Source organism: Arachis ipaensis, chromosome B7 (genome assembly GCF_059453495.1).
Source record: "Arachis ipaensis isolate K30076 ecotype BB chromosome B7, ASM5945349v1, whole genome shotgun sequence".
NCBI classification, from domain to species: Eukaryota; Viridiplantae; Streptophyta; class Magnoliopsida; order Fabales; family Fabaceae; genus Arachis; species Arachis ipaensis.
The window spans coordinates 107,103,200-107,109,392 of NC_142442.1; the positions used below are offsets into that span (position 1 = coordinate 107,103,200).

Genomic DNA, 6,193 nt, shown 5'->3' on the forward strand with positions numbered 1-6,193 from the left:
CAACAATAAAGTGGTTTGACAGTTTGTGTCCTAGATCCATAACAAGTTTTGACGACTTAGCCAAAAATTCCTTGCCAGATTCTCAATCCAAAAGGACAAAGCCAAACATGCCCCGAGCCTATTAGGGATCAAGCAAGGAGATCAGGAAAGTCTTCGCAGCTACATGGAAAGATTCAACAAAGCATGTCTGGACATACAAAGTCTGCCAACAGAAGCAGCCATTATGGGTCTCATCAATGGCCTAAGAGAAGGACCTTTTAGTCACTCCATATCAAAAAAGCATCCAACATCTCTGAACAAGGTACAAGAATGGGCAGAAAAGTATATTAACATGGAGGAGAATTCTCGATTAGGAGAAACCTCAAAACCTAGATTCTCCTACCCTTCTCGGGAAAAGGATAAAGAATCCATGAAAAAAGAAGATCAACCCAGTGAGAAGCCTAGAAAATACCACAATTACTCCTCTTCGGGTGTCTCTTATGGATGTTTTCCAAGAAATATGCAACACTGAGAAGATCCCACCACCCCGCCCTATCAAAAGCAAAAGAGGAGGGGGAAGTCGAACAGAGTACTGCGAATACCACCGAATTTATGGACATCCTACTAAAAAGTGCTTCGACCTAAAGAATGTCATAGAGAAATTGGCAAGAGAAGGGCGACTAGATCGGTACTTAGCCAACAAAGCGGATGAACTGAGAAAAAGAAAAAGGGACGAAGAGGTCGGGCGGGTTCAACAACAACCCCACACTCCTGAAAGACATTCATATGATAAATGGAGGATTCGCAGGTAGAGGGATCTTTAAATCATCTCGCAAAAGAAACCTTAAAGAGGTATATCATGCCAGGGAAGGAGAGAGGTCATCCGACTTCCCCACTATTACCTTTACCTAAGAAGATGCAATAGGCGTCATCCCGGGACATGATGATCCCATGGTCATCACTATGATATTGGCCAGCGCTAATCTCCACAGAACATTGATAGACCAAGGAAGCTCTGCGGATATCTTGTTTAAATCTGCTTTTGACAAACTCGGTTTACAAGATAAAGAGCTCAGAGCATATCCGAATAACTTGTTCGGACTGGGAAACACTCCAATCCAACCACTTTGATATATCTCACTACACACAACCTTTGGAAAGGGAATCCGATCAAGAACACTTAACATAGACTACATTGTAGTCGACATGAGCTTAGCTTACAACGCCCTAATAGGTTGGACAACACTGAACCAGCTCACTGCGGTGGTCTCGACTCCACATCTATGCATGAAGTTCCCAACTCCGGAAGGGATCGCCATGATAAAAGGAGACCAAAAAACTGCGCAACATTGTTACAATGAAAGTTTGAACCTTAAAGGCAACCTAAAAGGAGCAGACGTCAACACTATCGAACTCGGGGGAGTACGAGCTTGCGAGAAACTTCGTCCAAAACCTGAAGGTGAGACTGAAGAGGTCCAAATCGGTGATGCCCGGGATAAGACGACAAATGTTGGGAAACCTTAAAGGGAGACCTAAAGGAGTCTTGATGCCAGGGCATCTTAGGCTAGTTTCACTAGCCTTTTTCTTTGTTTTTGATAGGTTGTATGCACTTTCTTGAGCTATAAGTAAGCAAATTGGGTAGAAATTTGTGTTTGCCTATATTCATTCAACCATGAGTAAATTGATGCAATTTCATGATGATTTATGCTATGATTGCTTGTACGCTAAGAATGATAAGAATTCTCATGACTTTAGCAAGGCTTTGATGCTTTCATTGGTTAATGATAAGTGAAGGAAAGCATGGAGGAAGGTTGAAGAGGGAGCATGGAAAAGATGAAGAGGAAGCAACGTTGGTGGCCAAGTTGGACCACCAACATTGCCTCAAACGTTGGAAGAGAAACAGGGCACTTCTCTGTAAACACTATTGATGCTCACGTTTAAGGTAGCATTAGACATCCAACGTTACCCCCAACGTGGTGATGAAAAATTTAATTCTGGAGCTAAAGGAATTTTGAGTGACGCGTACGCGTGAAAAAAGCAAAATTTGATATCCGCGCTCAAGCGTGCGTCACGCGCACGCATGGAATGGCGAAAAGTGACAATCCACGCGTACGCGTCAAAATCGGACGTTGGAGGTCCAACATCACCTCAAACGCTAGCCTCTAATGTCCGCGATACTCAGCCCAGAATTTTGATTTGAAAATTTTGAAATCGACGCGTACGCGTCGCGTGGATTGAAAACAAGACAATGCACGTGAAAAATTTCAGATATCACGCGAAGGCGTGAAGCACGTGTGTGCGTGGCTAGAAAGAAAGACAGTTTACGCGTTAGTGTGGAGTACGTGCACGCGTGATATTGCCAATGTTGGAGGGAACGTTGGCGGTCCAAGGCTGAGGCCAACGTCCTCTAAACCTGAAAAATGAAATATTTGCATCCACGCGCACGCGTGAAGCACGCGTACGCGTGGATAATTAATTTTTGACCCTTTTACATGGACGTGTGAAGCACGCGTACGCGTGGGTAAGCTGAACGTTGGCCCTCCAATGTTTAGTGAAACACCAATGACAGCAAGCTTTCTGGTTTTTACTAGTCTGATTCAAAGTGGCGTTTGAGTCAACGTTAGCCCTCAAACTTTGACTCAAACATGAAGCATCGGATTTAAATTTTACACAGATCTCTTCTCAACACCAAGGGACAACAAATTGGTGGAGCCATATTCAACCCAATTCCATCAAGGCCAAAAGCCCAATTCAAGGATTGAAGATCAATAGAAGAAAGTGTATAAATAGCTTAGAATTTAAGTTAGAGGGGGACTTTTCACCATTTTTCAATTTTTTTGGTTTTCATTTACTATACTTGAATTTCATAATGTATTTGAGAATTCTAATTTCCATTTTTAGAGCTATGAACAACTAAACCCCTTTCATTGGGTTAGGGAGCTCTGTGTAATTCAATGGATCAATATTAGTTTTCATTCATCTTCTTCTTTCTTTTCTCTTGATTTTACTAGAAAGCTTTTGTTCTTCATCCAATTGGATAGTTATCTTGGGAAAGAAGCTATTCATAATTGGATCTCCTCGGAACCTTGGAAGAGGAATGAGGAGATCATGCTAGAAATGCTTTCTCACATTGGATTAGATTGGGGTTTGGATGGATATAGTGACATGTAATCCTACTAACACTTTGATCTATGAATTTGTGTGGTATAATCAGTGACCAAACTTTATCACTTCCCATGAGCACTTAAATCAAGGAAGTGGGCAATTGTTCATGCTTAGAGAGACTGGTGAGCCAAGGAATTGGAATCCAATCACTTAAGATTGCCAAGGAGATCAATGAATGCATTGATTGCGGAAGAGTTGAAAATGAATTTGATCTAGAGAATTATACATCTCCTGAACCTATTGAATCCCCCATTTTCTAATCTACCCATTCTATTTACTTTCTGCTCTTTAATTTTATGCTAAACCCCCCTTCCCATTTAATTTCTTGCAATTTAAGCTTCTGCACTTAATTCCCTACGGTTAAATTTTTGTTCCTTTAATTTCTTGCAATTTATGTTTCCTGCCAATTTTACTTTCTGCAATCTCAATTTCACTTACTATTTCACTCAACTAGCATAATCCTCCAATTGTAATTGATCGATCTACCAATCCCTGTGGGATTTGACCTCACTCTTTTGTGAGTTTTTACTTGACGACAATCCGGTGCACTTGCCAGAAGAAAATTTATCGAGAGACAAGTTTTTGCTCATCAAGTTTATGGCGCTGTTGCCGGGGATTGGTTTTGTATTGACAATTACCAAATTGAAGGATAACTAGATTGAACATTGTTATTTTCTTTTGTTACTGGAAGTTCCATTTTAGTTGTTCATTTAGTTTTCTGTAATTTTTAGTCATTCATTTTGAATTTCTCTTTATTGCGTTACTTTCCAACAAACTAACTCACTAACTCATTAACTGTTTGATTAATTGCCTCAATTGTTCTAACCAAGCTAACTATACTCTATTTTAGTAGACTCTGCACTTGCTGTTTCTTGTACTTGTTCATTGTATGACAGGTAGAAGAAAGGAAACTTCAACTTCCTTTGATAGTGAATCGGAGAGAACTTTTTTGAGACTAAGAAGGGAGGCAAGAGGAAAGAGGGTTGTTGGTACTGAAGAAGAGGAGGAATACTTTGATATAACCATGGAGGATGATATGAAAAACCACCATGAAGAAGAGGTGAATAACCATGCCAGAAGGGGTGGAGCTAACCCTGCTGGGCAAGAGAGGAGAGTCTTGGGATCATACATCAATCCAAATCCAGGAAATTATGGTAGCAGCATTTAGAGGCCAACCATCCATGCTAACAATTTTGAATTAAAGCCTCAGCTCATAACTCTTGTCCAGAACAACTGTTCTTTTGGAGGAAGTGCACAAGAAGATCCTAGTGAACATCGCACTAAATTCCAAAGGATATGTGACACGGTTAAGTCTAATGATGTTCATCCTAACACCTATAGATTGTTACTGTTTCTATTTTCTTTGACGGACAAAGCATCAAAATGGATAGAGTCATTTCCCATGGAAAGCTTGACAACCTGGGAAGATATAATGAGCAGATTCTTGACAAGGTTCTACCCTTCACAAAGAGTAAACAGGCTCAAAATTGAAGTGCAGACATTCAGACAGCAAGATGGTGAAACTCTTTATGAAGCCTGGGAAAAATTCAAAGACTTGACAAAGAAATGTCCCCTTGACATGTTCAATGAGTGGGTGCAAATCCATATCTTCTATGAAGGGTTGAATTGTGAATCAAGGAAAGTTGTAGATCATTCATTTGGAGGTTCCCTAAACAAGAAGAAGACCATTGATGTGATAGAGACAGTGGCTGACAATGAGTATTTTTATGCCTCAAATAGAAGCAACAACAGGGGAGTCTTGGAATTGAATCAAATGGATGCAATCCTGACTCAGAACAAAATGATCACTAAGCAACTAGTTGAATTGACCAAGCAAATGGAGAAGAATCAGGGTGCAGCTATCCACACTCAACCATCACCCAAAGAGGTGTTGGAGACAGAAGAAGGAGCCAATAGGGAGGGAGCTAATTATCTTGGAAACTCATCTAGGCAAGCCAATGATCCATACTCTAAAACCTATAATTCTGGTTGGAGGAACCACCCAAACTTTGTGTGGGGGAACCAACAAAACCAAAGCCAAGATCACAGATCACACAATCCAACCCAACACAACAACTCCACTTACCAAAACTCTAACCAAAAATCATACTACACCACACAAAACACTCATTCCCAACCACCATACCAAAACCATAACAACAACTCTCAATATCCCAATTTCACCCAACCATCACCACATGAGGAGGACAAAATGGCCAGGATGGAAGCTATACTTGCAAACCTTTGCAAAGGGTTTGAAGACATAAAGAAATTCAAGGAAGAAGCCACATCAAATTGGAAAAATCAAGATGCAGCCACTCAGAAGCTTGAAGAAAAAATTGAATACTTGTCCAAGTAAGCTTCTAGGCACAATTCAAGTAATGCCAACCGGATAACTCCAAGGGAGGAATGCAAGGCTATTACCCTCAGAAGCAGAAAGGAATTGAAAGAGACTCCAATGGCGATTCAAAACGAGAAGGAAGATGGGAGTTCCAAAGCCAAAGAAGAAGCACAAACACTTGCCCCCAACTCATCAGAAGAGAAAGAAGTTCTAAAGCTATACATCCCAAAGGCTCCTTACCCTCAACGCCTATTGAAGAATGCAAAGGACAGCCAATTCTCTAAATTTTTGGAGATTTTCAAGAAACTTCAGATCAATATTCCCTTTGCAGAAGCACTAGAACAAATGCCACTTTATGATAAGTTTCTTAAAGAATTGATGACCAAAAAGAGAAGTTGGAGGAATGATGAAATCGTGATCTTAACTGAGGAATGTAGTGCTATCATCCAACACAAGCTGCCTCAAAAATTGAAGGACCCAGGAAGCTTCTAAATTCCCTGCATCATAGGGAAAATAACAGTTGAAAAAGCCTTATGTGACTTGGGAGCTAGTATAAATTTAATGTCCCTAACAAGGATGAAGAGAATGAAGATTGAGGAAGCCAAACCAACAAGAATGGCTCTCCAATTGGCAGATTGGTCATTCAAATTCCCTTATGGAATAGTGGAAGACTTGCTAGTGAAGGTTGGAGACTTCATCTTTCCTGCT

General features: G+C 40.6%; 1 non-coding gene across 1 annotated transcript; it reads right to left on the bottom strand.

Moving 5' to 3' along the window:
• Positions 1–4,621: 4,621 nt before the first annotated feature.
• On the bottom strand, positions 4,622–4,725 carry LOC148553643 (small nucleolar RNA R71). Its single transcript, XR_015892658.1, has one exon. It is a non-coding gene; the product is annotated as a small nucleolar RNA R71 (small nucleolar RNA).
• Positions 4,726–6,193: the final 1,468 nt, after the last annotated feature.